The sequence below is a fragment of the Leopardus geoffroyi genome, chromosome C2 (genome assembly GCF_018350155.1).
Source record: "Leopardus geoffroyi isolate Oge1 chromosome C2, O.geoffroyi_Oge1_pat1.0, whole genome shotgun sequence".
In the NCBI taxonomy this organism is placed as follows: Eukaryota; Metazoa; Chordata; class Mammalia; order Carnivora; family Felidae; genus Leopardus; species Leopardus geoffroyi.
The window spans coordinates 121306194-121322043 of record NC_059333.1 but is presented as its reverse complement, the minus strand read 5'-3'; the positions used below and the strand labels follow the sequence as shown (position 1 = coordinate 121322043).

Below are 15850 nucleotides of genomic sequence, written 5' to 3'. Positions count from 1 at the left end.
ATTTTGAGAGAGAGAGAGAGAGAGCAGGAGCTGGTGGGGAGCAGAGAGGGAGGGAGAGAGAGAATCCCACGCAGGCTTCTCACTGTCAGCACAGAGCCTGACTCAGGGTTTGATCTCATGAACAGTGAGATCATGACCTGAGCCTAAATCGAGAGTCAGACACTCAACCAACTGAGCCACCCAGGTGCCCCTGGAGTTGTTTTACACAGCAGACAGAGCACACTTTTACAACCAAAATACAATTATGCCATTCCCCTGCTTCAAAAATAATTTTGACAATATGTGTTGAATATTGTCAGACAGATTGATGGGTAAAAAGGGGCACATATCTATTGGTTGTAATAGGATAAAACCTACATTGACATAGCAGGTCAACATTCTTAAACTTAATAACTCAGAGTGAATGATCCTGTACAGCCAAATTGCATTAACAGACTTGTCCCATTTAGTAGAAACACTGAAAAAAGCAAATTACAAAAACCGTCTAGTTCTCACAGAGGAACTTACAATATTTAAAAAACTTAAGGGTAAAGCTGTTTGTCTTTCTATCATTGTGGCAATCTCACATCTACTAAGGCTATATAATAGAACTAGTGTATTTGGAGATGATTCAGAAATAAGGCCATGGAATACTTTCTCATGTAACAAGGATATCTTTATCTCAGTAATGAATTGTTATAATTTTTATTGCTAAACTCTTAAGTATGACCTTAAGATTATATCAAATTTGTTTGAGTGATAGTGATCATTTGGGGTTTTTTGTTTGTTTTTTTAATTTAATTTAATTTAATTTTTAAATATATGTATTTAAAAAAAATTTTTTAACATTTATTTATTTTTGAGACAGAGAGAGCATGAACAGGGGAGGGTCAGAGAAAGAGGGAGACACAGAATCTGAAACAGGCTCCAGGCTCTGAGCTGTCAGCACAGAGCCCGACGCGGGGCTCGAACCCACGGACCGCGAGATCATGACCTGAGCCGAAGTCGGATGCTCAACCGACTGAGCCACCCAGGCGCCCCTAATTTAATTTTTAAGTAGGCTCCATGCCCAGCATGGAGCCCAATACAGGGCTTGAACTCACAACTCTGTGATCAAGACCTGAACTGAGATCAAGAGTCGGACGCTTAACCACCTCAGCCACCCAGGTGCCCTGTGCAGGTAGTGATTATTTGTATTTGCAGTCATCACTTTTACTTTTCTCAATATACTTTTATCTGTTACAAATGTCATTATCCTCCCACTAGTTCTTTAATGTAAATATGGGGCACCTGGGTGGCTCAGTCAGTTGAGCGTCCGACTTCAGTTCAGGTCATGATCTCATGGTTCATGGCTTCGAGCCCCATGTTGGGATCTGTGCTAACACTTCAGAGCCTGGAGCCTGCCTCGGATTCTGTTTGTGTGTGTCTCTCTCTCTGCCCTCCCCTGCTCACACTCTATCTCTGTCAAAAATAAACATTAAAAAAAATTATAGTGTAAATAAAGCCAGAAGGAAGAAAATTCTGAGTTCTCAAGCTTGGGCATGCTTTAGAATCACCTGGAGGGCTTATTAAAATGGATTCCTGAGTCTCAGCTCCAGAGATTCTGATTCAGTGGGTCTGACAGGGAACTCAGTAATTTTGCTTTCACATGATGCTGATGCTGCTTGTCCGTAGACCACACTTTGAGTTAGCACTGTGTTAGAGCAGTGGTTCTCAACCTTGACTACACATTGAAATTATGTGGGTGGGAAGCTTTTAAAAAGTATTTGGGCACTTCTAGAGATTTTGATTTGATTGGTTTAGGGTAAGGTACTTAGGTATATATTTATATGCATTTCTCTAGTTATCAGCAAGTTCAAGCATCTGGTTGTATGTCTATTGTCATTTGGATTTCTTTTTCTCTAAATTACCTACTCAGGACTGTATGTGTTTTTAACTTGGTTGTGTCTTTTTGTTGATTTATAGAAACATTTTAATGTATTATAGATATTAACTATTTTCTGATTTATATTCTGAGAATATTTACTCTCAGTCTGTCACTTGGTTCTTGTCACAGAAACTTTAATTTTTATTATATCAAATATATCTTCCTTTATATCTTCTGGGTTTTGAGTCTTGCTTAGGAAGGTTAACCTCATAGTTAAACGTGTTTTTCTGTACTTTAATTCCATAGTATTCGTTTTCTCATTTATTTACTGATCAATGTTGAGAAAGACAACTTGTTAAACAGATGGATAGTGCATTTGTCAGGATTGAAGTCTCTTTTGCTAGTTTAATAATAAAGAGGTTTGTTAAGAGATATAGATAATTTACAGAATCTTTGGGACTCCATCATGAGGATACAAGTACTCCCCAAATTGCCTATCAAGGCAGCACTAACTCTGAAAGGATCAGGAAGGCTGCTAAAAGATGGTGCTTGCCTCTCTTCTCATACAATTTATTTTCAACCAATGCCTTATATGACTTGGTGGAACCTAAATCATATCTGGAACCCTATCTACAGATGGATGTGGGAAATGTAGAGTCTGGCTTTCCAGGAAGGTATCCAAGAAGGGAGTTGGGGCAATCCACAGAATCTGTTAATATGTTACTGACTGATCCATAATTTCTCATGAATCTGTATGCCCTTGTCTTCATAGATGAAAATATATTTGGGGACAGTCAGTAGTCTCTGCCACATTCCAAAACTCTTTTTCCCATTTTCTATCTCTTCAGTTGATGTTGTACATGATTTTATTTTTTTCAGGTAAGGATGGTCAAGGTGTCGGGGGGAGGATAGGGAAGGTAGTGAGCTGCCCCTGATCATCCTTCTATGCACTCAAGCTGTTTTTTCCAATGCCTGTTAGGCTCACTTCATTCTGGGATAATTACTCAGCTTGATCTTTATCAATTTTTAATTTCTCATCGTCTTTGTTCTGATATCTTGACCATCCATTTAATTTTTTTATCTTAGTCATCAAAATTTTAAATACCTAAATATCTAGTTACACTTTTTGTACAGGCAACATCTCGTGTTTCTCTAGTGGTATTAATTATACTTTTCAAATGTCTTCTGATCTCTAGCTCTGTTTTCTCTAATATTAATAGTAGAAACATACAAATGCTGTCTCTCTTATGGTGATCCTCCCTGCCAAATGTGTGGTAATGTTTAGTTATCTGTTCAGTTTTTTATTTTAGAATCTCTGTTCACTTTGCCTTTTGGTTAACTATAGCTGTCCTCTGCCAGTTTGGTGTAAGGAAGAGCACTGGAGAAGTAAGGATATGATGGCAGTTTATCTTTAAGGTGTGAGAGACTCATGTTCTTCCCGGAAGTCTGTAGGTACCTTGGTCACCATTTAGAACCAGTTGGGGAGGTGAAAGTTGTTGACTGGCTTACCTACTCTAAGCCTCTTGCCCTGATTTCTGTCTCTAATGAGTTCCTCAGTGCCTGCCTCCCAATTCTTGATCTATTAATTTTGAGAGTACACAGCCTTCCCCTCACTGCTTCTTCCTTTGCTCTGGACTTCTCAATAAGATTTGAGATGAATTTCCCTTCCTTTTACTGAGATATGATCCTCTCTGTAGTCTGTATTTTCTCAACATTGCTGGTTTGCTGATGGCAGTTTTTATTCTTTTCCTAGGATATTTTTTACTTTTAAAAGTTATCTTCTTGGGGTGCCTGGGTGGCTCAGTCAGTTAAGCATCTGACTTCAACTCAGATCATGACCTTATGGTTCGTGAGTTTGAGCCCCATGTCAGGTTCTGTGCTGACAGCTTGGAGCCTGGAGCCCACTTCAGATGCTCTTTGCCCCTCCCCTGCCTGCACTCTCTCTCTCTCTCTCAAAAATAAATAAACATTAAAAAAAATAAAAATAAAAACTATCTTCTCTAATTTTCAAAGGTTTTTATATGGTAAGTAGGATATAGATGTATGTGCTTGGTTAACTATTTTGATCCAATCTATATTAAGTTGTGTTTGTGTGTGTGTGTGTGTGTGTGTGTGTGTGTGTGTGTGAGAGAGAGAGAGAGAGAGAGAGAGAGAGGAAGAGAGAGAGAGAGATTTGCATTATTTTCTGTTTTATTTATCAGATTATTCTTTTTCCTCCAAATGATGTAAAAAAATAATAATGAAGCCAGAGATGAACTGAATATTAACCCTTTTCACATATAGTTTTCTTCTCTAGTCCCTTATTCTAGGGGAAAAAAAGGGGGGTCAAATAAAGTAACTATGTTCCTACATACTTCCTGGTATTACCCAGGGTCATTCAAAACACACCTACTTTTCCTGAAATGGGAGGTAAAATTGGTACCCATAAGTAGCCCTCGATTAGGATCAGGGCTGGGTAGCAGTTGGGTATTATCGTCATAAACATTTCAGAAACTATCAGGCTCTAGGGAACTAACACTGACCACATTCACTTAGACTCACTTTATAACCCAGAATGCTTGGTGGGTTGTTGTTTTTTTTTTTTTTTCCATTTAGAGTTTGGGATATATTATAACTTGGAGGGATTACTTGTGATAATAACACATATTTGGAGTAGGCTTCGAACTGGAATCCTTTCTTCACTGTTTGTTCACACTCTGTTACTCAATTTTTCTGAATCTCCACTTTTGTCCTTGTGAGCATTAAAATGTGGTGAACGGGGCGCCTGGGTGGCTCAGTCGGTTGAGCGTCCGACTTCAGCTCAGGCACGATCTCACGGTCCGTGAGTTCGAGCCCCGCGTGAGGCTCTGGGCTGATGGCTCAGAGCCTGGAGCCTGCTTCCGATTCTGTGTCTCCCTCTCTCTCTGCCCCTCCCCCATTCATGCTCTGTCTCTCTCTGTCTCAAAAATAAACATTAAAAAAATTTTTAAAAAAATGTGGTGAAGAAAAAAAGGTTCTTGCAGCAGCTAGCACATAGAAAACATGGAACAGGCGTTAGAGATGGTGGTGAAGATGATGGTGGTGGTAAATTTCTGCTCTTTCTGGTCTCCTTTCCAGTATCAATAAGCCTGGAAAATAAATTAATAATCCGGAGGCTCCTTGGGAAATGTGGAATCAGCAAAGATGGTCTTTAAATAAAGTACAATTTTCTTTTTTTTTTTTTTTTTTAATTTTTTTTTTTCAACGTTTATTTATTTTGGGGACAGAGAGAGACAGAGCATGAACGGGGGAGGGGCAGAGAGAGAGGGAGACACAGAATCGGAAACAGGCTCCAGGCTCTGAGCCATCAGCCCAGAGCCCGACGCGGGGCTCGAACTCAACGGACCGCGAGATCGTGACCTGGCTGAAGTCGGACGCTTAACCGACTGCGCCACCCAGGCGCCCCTAAAGTACAATTTTCAATTTAATTTGTATTTAATTTTCATTTAGTTGTCTTTATTTCGAGAAAAATAATTACTATTTTGTGCCTCTGTTTTCTCACCTATAAAATGAGGATAGCTTATTAGGGTTGTCATGGATATTCAATGAGAAAACATTATAAAGTGCTTGAAACAGGGACTGGCACATATTAAGAGCACAATAATTTCACTATGTTATTATTAATATTAATATATTACTAATATTTTATATACACTGTAGAAGAGACAGAAAATTATCCCTATTTTGATTTATGTTGGTGCTTTTATATTTTTCAACCAAAAGTTGGAACACATGATTGGACATAAATTCACATGATAAAAAAATATTAAAATTGGGACTATTATGAAAAAATTGGAACATATGGCTATTATAACTAGAGTATATATTTTTGATGATCATAATAATACTTGTGCCCACCAATTATAGCATCTTCTTTCTGTAAATTCTTCCTACCTGATGCCATTATTTCTGTTGATTTTTGATCAATCTGAAGTATGTTGATTTCAAACTATTGCTTTTTTAATTATCAGGGGAACTCTTTTATCAAATAAAATCTCAGAGAATACCTCAATATGAGAATGATAGTGGGCTCTTGGAACTGTAGTCCTTGACCCACAGCCCTGCCTATTTATCATCTCCATGATACCTCAGGCTCCAGAAACACAGTTTGAAAACTTTATTTCTTATTGTTAGAGATATAATCAGTTCAGCAGATAATGGTTTTCTTTATAGTTATTATGCCCTGGTTGTGCATTTCTAATGATATTCTTTATTTGCTATTTTATGTTTGTAGATACTCTTGGGAAATACTTTAATCAGCAATACATTTACAAATCACATCTTGGGGTTGTTTACCTTTAGAGATGGGTTGTTTCAGATAGTTTATACTGATTATTTTTTGCTTCTTCCACAGAGGATGAGTTCTCTTTCTTTCTTTCTTGTTTTTTTTTTTTTTGTCTTCCTTTCAAATCAGATTACACCATATCTGAGTTCTATACTTCCTCATGAACTTATCTTGGTCAATATTCCCACCAAGTAAAGACTCATAGGAATATTTGATTAATTATATTCTTATCTTTATTAGGGAATAATTTATGTAAAATAAGTTTCATAAATTTAAAATGCCCAATTTAGTTTTGACAGTTGTATATTCCTTTGAAATCTCCACTACAATTAAGACAAGATTTCCATCATCTCCAAAAGATTTTTACTGCCCTTTTACAGCTCATCCCTCCCTCCATCCGCGGCTGCAGGGGAATATTGATTTGCTTTTTGTCACTATAGGTTAGTTGGGACTTCATGTAAATGGAATCAATCATACTTTTGTCTCTGGATTCTTCCACTTAGTGTAATAATTTTGAGATTTATCTATGTTGAAGACTCTATGAGTAATTCTTTCCTTTTTTGTGGAGTAGTATTGTATTGCATAGATATACCACAGTTTGTTTAGCCATTCACCTGTTGGGTTCCTTCTGGTTTGGGGCTATTGTGAAACAAAGCTGCTATGAACATTGGTGTTTAAGTCTTTGTGTAAATATACATTTTAATTTCTCTTGGGTAATACCTATGAGTGGAATGGCTGAGTTACACGGCAGAGGTGTGTTTAATTTTTTAAGAAATATTTTGTGAGAACTTACGTACTCAAGTCTTCCTGTGTATCTGGGCTCCGATAAGGATACTAAATCCACTGATTTCTCTAGGTGGAAGGCAAGTAGAAATCCTTATCAGCCCATTTATTTCCATATTTAATTGCTTATCACTTACTTTGGGTTCCTAAAATGATTTCAACAGCCTTCTTTCTTCGTCTCTCCAGCCCTGCTGATACCATTTCAGGATTTCTTGGGTACCTATTTTGCACCCGGTACTGCACTAGACACTAAGGGACCACATAGGACTTTGAGTTAAAGAGGCAACAAAATAGGGACCCCTCGTGTTGCCTGGACAGAACTGGAGGGATCAAAGCTGTAGATTATGCTACAGGCAAAGTATGCCCAAACTCCTGAGGCTGCATCCCATTTACTTGACTCACATGCTAGAGGAAATATCCCACCTTTGTTTGAGTATGAGCTGTAGTTATTTATTTATTTTTAAAGCAGGTGTGGCTGTTAAATGAAGAGGAAGTGTTATGTGAAATCCTAAAAGGGGGTTTGGTGGTGAGAAAACTTCCCTGTTTTAATACAAATATCTTTTCTCTAGACCAAGGGTTCGCGAAGAGCGGTACCAGGACTAGTAGCATCAGTTTACCCTAGAAAGTGTTAGAAATGTACATTGTTGGGCCTCACTATAGACCAACTGAATCTGAAATTCTGGATGTGTGATCTATGCTTTACCAAGCCCTCCGGCTGATTCTGATTCATGCTCAAGTTTGAGGACCACTCTACTAAGCTCTTTCCAAATGTGTAGATGGTCAGCTTTAGGCTTGGAACAGGGTACTTTCTGGGTAAGTGTGGGCAATAGGGATAACGTTGCAGCAGCGCCCATTCACCTCTCCCAGCACCTGCAACTCCTCTTCCACTCCCGGGCAGAACTCCGGCTCCCGGGTTCTGGTCCTCTCCCCTAGGAACCGCAGCTAAAACCCGGCAAGTGGATTTGGAGTTTGCTGGCTTGGGTACCGGCCGGGCATGCGTGGTGGTGCGAGCGCAGCAGCTAGGTGGCCCCGGCGTGGTATCTGCAGAGTGGAGCTGGGGGTGTTTGGATCCCGAGCGGGAGCTGCGCGCTCGACGCCTGCGGCAGGTACGGGGCGCGGTGGTGGGGTCCGAGAGGAAGGCTGGAAGAATAGGGAGAAAACAAAGTTTCACTTTTTCGCTGTAGCACAGCGGCTCGAGGGGAGTCTCTCCGGTTTCCCTCGCTCGAGAGGCGGCTCCCCGCGCCCGGCTGTGCAGTGCGGCGCCAGCAGACCTCCGGGTGTGCACCTGCCCAGTCCGGCAGCCTGGAGTGCGGGCAGGTGTTAAATCATGTATTTATGCTGCTTACACAGTAACCCTGAGAATTGAATTATGATTCCCTGCTTGAAGTTAGGCATTTTGTTAACTTTTCTATATTCCTCTCTCTCTCTTAAACTTTGGGTGGCTGCTTGACGAGGCTTTCTGATCCAGCCTGTTTCACTTCAATTCTGCGAGTGGTTTATTTGCCTTTGGCCTTTTGGTGCATAAGATCAATAGGGCTGGAGTGAAATCGCATCCGTGGTTTCTGGTTTTGGTGCCGTTCCTGGAGCGAGGGGCCCCTGGATGCAGTACAAAAAATGTCAACTTTCAGCGAATTTCCTTGCCAGACACTTCCAAGTATTTCAGCTGCATTTTAAAGTAGAAACTTTATAAAAGATAAGACTCCCCCACCCTTTACTTTTTCTCCAGTACTTCTGTTTCAGGCTTCATTTAGTGCCATTAAAACGAAGTGGTCTTTTAGATGAGTCTTTTAGATGAGTAACGAGTTCTCACTTTTCTGTCCTTTATTTACCCGGTCACATCTTATGGCTCATCCAGAGATATTTTATCCTGGAGCTGCGGTATTGGATACACTTGTAGGAGGCTAAGGCCCTGCTGCACAAATTTGTTGGATAACTCGTGAGCCACAGAATTTTAGGTAAGGGGGCACACACTGAACATTATTTAGGTAAAGTATTACATTTATGATGTGGGAGACATATACATAGAATTAATGAGTTTAAGAAAAAGAAATTTTTAGTTCAGGAAGAGAAACCTATATGGAAAGGGAGTACAGATACTTTCCTTTCCCTTCACCCGCCCCCCCCTTTCCCATGATGAATGTTTTAATACAGAAATAATATACAGTTGGTTTAGTTTTGGACTATAGAGACCATCGAGGTCAGCCAGTTCAGCTGCTTCAGTTTACAAATAAGAAAACCGAGACCTATGAGGTTAAATGACTTGCTGTTGCTGCTAGAGCCCCTCCTTGGCAAAAGCTGGGCCTTGGGCCCAGGTTTTCTGATTTTAGGGCTCTTTTAACCCTGCTGATACTCTCTTCCCAGTTTGGGTAGATTATTAAACTTTATTTTTCTCTTCTACCTTCTTACATGTAGTCTAGTTGAAGCAGAAAATTAGTCATTGCTTATTACTAAGCTTGATAGTACCTTGTAAACACCTTTCAAAAATGCCCTCTCACTCAGGCCCCACCTAACAATTTGGTGGTTTTGAAACCTCCCTCCTTTTCTTGCCTCAGTCACATTGGGCCTTTGGCCCAGAATGTCTTTTTGCCTCCTTCCCTGAAGTCCTGCCCATACTGCAAGGTGTAGGTCACGTGTGATCTTGTCTTAGAAGCCTTTCTTGATTACTGCAGCCAGAAAGTAGCTCTCCCTCTTCTGAACCCTATAGCATTTATTACTGTTGTCTGTGCTGCTAGTGTCCCCCTCATCTTTAGTATCCCTGATTATTGTATATTAGCATGTGTTCCAACTTCCCAACAGTTTGTAAGCTCTTAGAGCTTAAAGCCTATGACTTCGACATCTCATCCAGCACTAAGTATGTTCTCAGCCACCATTTGTGGGAGGGAGTTGAAGTATGGACCATTTTGTAAAGTGATTTGATGTGGATATTGTATAATATGGAGGAGGCCACCTTAGACCTGTAGCAAGACAGTGGCCAAGTCAAACCAGCCTATTGGGTGATTCTCATATTCTGATGAGAGATTATGGATCAGTTTGGAGAGTTCTGGGGAAGGGGTAAAATCATAATAGGGGAGAGTTGCCCAGGCCTGCATTTAAGCATGTTGGCTCTTTTTTTTGAACATTTTTTAAAAGTTTATTTATTTTGAGAGAGGGAGCATGTGCACAAGCAGAGGAGGGGCAGAGAGAGAGAGAGAGAATCCCAGGCAGGTTCCACACTGTCAGTGCAGACCCCAATGCAGGGCTCAGTCTCACCAAGCGTGAGGTCATGACCTGAGCCCAAATCAAAGGTAAGATGCTTAACTGACTGAGCCACTCAGGCACTCCGGAAAAAGTTTTTGGTAAAAGACTAGATGCAGAGGAGAAAAGATCTACTGAAAATGAGTTTCAGGCTTGGTGTGTTGGTAATGGGCTTGTAATGTTTTTATCTTATAAATACCTCCAGTTGTGACATTATCTCTTTCTGTTTCTTATAGTTATTGATATGGTTGTTTCCCATTCTAGATGATAAGCTCTTTGGGGAATGGTTAGCTCTTCACAATGCTAGGCAAATAGCTTTGCAATATTAGACAGTAGTTATTGCATGAATAAATAAGTGTATTTTGGCTTGGGGAAGGTAGGCATTTAAAATCATAGAGCTATCCTACTTACTTTATCTAGACCATTCCCTTATTATAAGAAGAGAAAATGAGTTATGCTTAACTAATAAGCTAGTTGGTGGTGTAGGCAGAGCCTCTGTTCACATCTCCTCACTATTAGCTCATTTCATTAACTTTTTGCGGTTATTAGACTCAAGTTTAATTTGAGTTGGCAGCAGGGCACTCCAGTTTGAGATGTTCTGTGGATCAGAAAACCTCAGAGAACAATGTAAAAGGAGGTAGGGGGGAACTTGGTGGCCACTGGGAGGGTGTCTGCATCATCAGAAGAGATAAGACACAAGCCATAAGTGGCCGTTTCCAGGTTGAGTACACAGAGTGAGGAGGGGTCAGGCTGCAGTCCTGAGAGTCTGCACACAATGGAGTTGAGTCTGGAAAGAATATGGTAGCCTCGCTTCTCTGGGGCAGAAGACCTTGGACTGAGTGTATTGGGGAGATATATTTTACACTACCACGAGGTGGAAGGTGATGGCTGTGGGGGTAGGTTTAAGAGAGAATTGTGATCAGACTGTCTACTTGGAAAAACAAGACAGAAGGCAGGGGTTCTGAACTCAAAATCTCAGTTCAAAAGGTGATTTGGAATATTTGTTTACTTGGAACAGATGTTGCAGATAGCCATTTTGCAAATCAAAACACAGCCTTTTCACTGTGCACACAGCATTGAGGGAGTTGTTGATGGCACATCTCTTCCACTGACATTCATAATGTAGTTGATCACCATCTTCAACTGGTAGTGATGCTTATTCTTATAAAGCAGTTAAGAAGAGAGAGCAGCTGAGAGGACAGAGCTTGAGAGATGATTTACCAGGGTAGAGGGGGAGGTTTGGCCAAGTATAGAGGGATTACTTCTTTTTTTTTTATTATGACATCAGTCAAAATTGATGTCAGTGTGGACTTGTTGTGGTTGGAGGTGAGCATAGATACCTCAGGGAAGGCCCCCAGGTAAGAGATAACAATTTACTTTTTAAAAATAATGTTTGTTTTGAGAGAGAGTGCATGTGTGCGCACACACTTGAGCAGGGGAGGGCCAGAGAGTGAGAGAGAGAGAGAGAGAGAGAGAGAATCCTACTAACTGTGAGATCATACCTGAGCTGAAATCAAGAATCAGGCACGTAACCAACTGAGCTACCCAGGTGCCCCCAGAGACAATAGTTTAGAGTCAGAACTGGCAGTCCCCAAATTTGACCAGTGAGTTGCCTTTGAGAAAATGCCTCCCATCCACCTCCTTGATGAACCTAATTACTCTCTCATGGGAGTCTCAACATGGAATCCAACTGAAAGCATTCTTCCCTTCTCTGTGCTGAGTCCTGTCAATTCTCGCTTCTGTTTCACTTTCTCCTGGTTTGTGCTTTCCCAGGGCATGTGGTATGGATATGAAAGGAAAGGCCCCTAGCTTCTGGCCTCCATCCATTTCAACCCATCACAACATCCAAGAAGTCATCATTATCACCCAGCTCTTTCCCTGAACAAAGATCCAATTCCACATTTTCTTCTTGATGATGATGAAAATCAAGGAGAATGAGAAAGAGGCCTTTGTACTATGTGCAAGTTTACGGGTTATAAAATGGTTACACAAGCTTGATTGCTGGAAATTTTGCTGACATAAAAGATCACAGGATGTGAGGGTCTTTCGGCTTTAATGATCTTTTCTGTACTATTCTGTCTCAAACTACTTATTGCCTGTTTTTGGTGAGAAGCATGTAGCATGGCTTCTGTAAAAGCCAGTTGCTTTTTAATAACACCATGAGCACAGAAAGGGCACATGTTAGAGTGATGATTGGGGAGTTTCTTATTTAAAACACTTGTTTCATCAGAAGGTATTTTATCTTTCAGTAGAGTTACAGATAGTTTGCTCATAAAGCCCAATTGTGAAAGAACTTTAGACTTGATAAGAAACTAAATTTTTATTTACTTTTAAGCAATTCAGAGCTATAAAGCTACAAGAATATTTGAATGATAACTCACTGCACACAGACATGCCTCCTTCAAAAAATCCAAGCCAACCACAGAGGAAACATGAGAAACTGTCTTTTCCGATGGTGAGGTGGATGGATGGTCTTTGTAAGATGGAAGGTTTGTAGCTTGCCTTCTTCATGATAAAAAGCAAAAGATTTTTGGGGAAATAGTTGACATTTATTTACTTTATTATTGATAAATTCAATAAATAGTTTAAAGATCCAAGAAATAACACCTTTTTTTTCTAATTTAAAAAATGATGAAATCCCCTTCAATTTGCTGGAGAACCAAGAAACAAGTGATTTTAGCAGTTGCCGTCATAATAGAATTTGGGTTGAATTTGAGTTTAAAACATTGGTAAATGTGTGTAAGAGGACCAGGCATGGTAATTAAGCATTGGACCAAGGTCTACTTGTCTAAACCTTATTCCCTACAACAAATTCCCAATTGAGGCCCTCTGCACTCTATGAATAAAAGAGTAAACCTACCCCACAGATCACAGTTGTAAAATCCAAAGTGATGCATGACAATCTGTGACCTCAAACTGATGTTGATCAAGCAATTTGAATGCCTTAGCTAGAAAGTACCAGCTGCATTCACACATTGTTCCCATAGCTGGTGCTCAGAATCTAGATTAAACTGTTGAAATGAAAGAAAAGCAGGTTCAGAACCAGCTCATTTCCAGTGAATGATCAAAGTCACAAGTAGACTTTTTGTCTCATTTCACTTTGTCATCTTAAATGCCATCCTTTGTAGCTATATTGGTTCCTCTTTTTTTTTGTCCTTGATGATACATGCTCAAAGTGTACTGTTTATAGATAAAAATCAATGCAAAACAGAATTTTGAGGTTTGGTAAATGAGCCTCTGCTTAGGTTTTAATGCTATTCATCAATAATTTGGTGGAAAGACAGTACCAAGTTAGTACATAATTGAACCTTTAGCTCAATATCAAGTTAGTATTTATAACCTTTGGGAACAAACCCAAAATTTTCATACTCCTGAATTCTTTCATCTGAAGTCTCTCTTAGCACTTTATTCTGATGAAGTGTCCCTTTTTCCTTTCTCTGTCCTCAGGTTTAGGTTCATTGGGACATTCTTTTGGTCCAGGTGGTATTTTCAAGAGTGGCTTAGTTCTTACAGAGTTTAAGTGTTATCAGGTCAGTAAGGTGCCAGCCATGAAACACAGCTTACATAAATTCAGTGATGTTTTTTTAGCAAAGTTGTCATGCAAGTGAATTAATTTTGGAAAAACAACAATAATAGCAATTTGTTTTATCCCTTTTCTTATCCTCAAATAGCCCAAGTTAAACTCAAGATCACTGTGAATGGAGGGGTACCCGGGTGGCTCAGTTGGTTAAGCATCCAACTCTTGATTTCAGATCAGGTCATGATCTCACAGTTCGTGGGTTTGAGCCCCGAGTCACGCTCTGTGGTGACAGCATGGAGCCTGCTTGGGATTCTCTCTCTCTCCCTCTCTCTTTGCCCCTTCCCTCCTCGTGTGCTCGCGGTTGTGCGCCCACTTTCTCCCTCTCTCTCAAAACATAAACGAATTAAAAAAAAAAGATCACTGTCACTGGAGAAAGGTAATCTGAGAATCTCTGAATGCATAATGGTTAATCGGAATGAGCTCCTTCAGGTAATTTAAAGTTTCGATACCTGAAATCATTTGGCTTGTGTTCAGGGCTGCGGATGAAGAGGCAAAGTCTGACCTGATGAGAAGGGAGGCCTTCTAGTTTAATGATCAAACAAGACAGTGAATGTGAAAGCAATTAGTAAACTATAAAATAAGGAGGTAAGGCATTTATTGATAGTTATAATAATTTTCTGACTTTGCTGTCTTTCACTGATAAATGGCCAAGACTGTGAGATTGACTTGCCTGCTTGAGAGTACCTAGTTAAAAGGGACAAAGATGGAACTCCTATCTGTGTCTTCTAATTTCAGCATGTGACAAAATGTCTGAGCTCAGCATGGGACCATAGTGCTAGCCAAGACAGATACAAGGCCCTGTCCTCCTGGGGCTTCATCTAACTCCAAATCCAGTGCTCATCCAACCAATCCATATTTTACTGAGCAGAGGGAATAATTTCTCAATGAAATTTATACTTTTTATAAAATCCTAAATATGTTTGTGGCTAAGCCTTGACTATGGTGCTCTTTAAGAGATTTCTCCATTGCCAGAGGGGCCTTCAACAACTGCCCCCTGGACTTCAGATGTTCCTTGATAAGGATATTTATTAATCTTCATTAGGGCTAGAGGGCTTGGATGACTCTCAGCAGGCTGCTCATTGTCAATCAGAGGCTTACTGCAGAAGAATAATTTTCTTTCCTCTACAAAATCAAGGAGCTGAAGTTGAATAAAGGAAGGTGAGTTGGGGGCAGAGCTGTCAGTGAGACATGTCCTTGTACTCATGTATTTGCAGTCAGATGGAGGAAGCAGACACAGGGACAGCCTGTGACAGGAGTCAACACCAGGAGGAAGGGCAGAATGAAGCTTTGGGAGAGCCATTAATTCTGTTCATTGGGTTGAGGAAGGTGTCAAGACTTTTGAGCTGAGCCTTGAAAACACAAGTTCAGTCTATTGAGAATAGATGGAGGAAAAAAACATTCCATGGAGCAGTGACAGCAGGAGCAAAAGCGTGGAGACGAGAAAGAGCTGACCTCTTTGGGAAACTGCAGGTACTTGAATGTGTTCTAAAATGTAAGCATGCATAAGAATCGCCTGGAGAGCATGTTGAAAAACAGACTGCTAGGTCCCATCTCTAGAGTTGCTTATTCTTTGGGTCTGTGATGGGGTTGGAGAATTTCATTTCTGCAAGTTCCCAAGTAAGGCTGATAATCTAGGAACCACACTTTGAGAAACAATGGGCTGGAATAAAGGAAGTGTGCAATAGATGAGCTAGGGAAAAAAATAGTTTTCTTTTGAAACTGTACTGCCTTCACAAAATTGATGTTTCAAGTTTTTTTTTGTTTTGTTTTTTAATTAGTCTTGTTTACCAAGTGCCTTGTGCCCCTTGCTGTCTGTCCTCTAGAAGTTCCTTATCCACTCTAGACCCCCGACTCCCCAGTTCTCGCTAGAAATCAGTCCTTTTCTTATATCACATATTTTTAAATAGCTTCTGTTTAGTCAGTATGGCCATTCCACCATGGAAAGCTGAACAGCCAGCATCAGCTAGATGATGTTAGGAGTGAATTCCAAACCAAGTATGAACCACTGGTATATTCAAGGGGTACATACTTGGGTTTTATTTTTGCTAATCTGGATATAATGTTAAACTTTATTCAGCAAGCATTATTGGAATAGTTTGTAAGC

The 15850-nt window shown here is 40.2% G+C and overlaps 1 protein-coding gene across 2 annotated transcripts in view; it reads left to right on the top strand.

Moving 5' to 3' along the window:
- Positions 1–7939: 7939 nt before the first annotated feature.
- PLS1 (plastin 1) overlaps positions 7940–15850 on the top strand; it is a 112248-nt gene continuing 104337 nt past the window's right edge. The window contains exons 1-2 of one of the 2 annotated variants that reach the window (XM_045503414.1): positions 7940–8038; positions 8788–8887. The gene's annotated coding sequence lies outside the window, so the exon portion shown is untranslated. The remainder of the gene's footprint in view (positions 8039–8787; positions 8888–15850) is intronic. The other variant, XM_045503413.1, reaches the window with a different exon arrangement.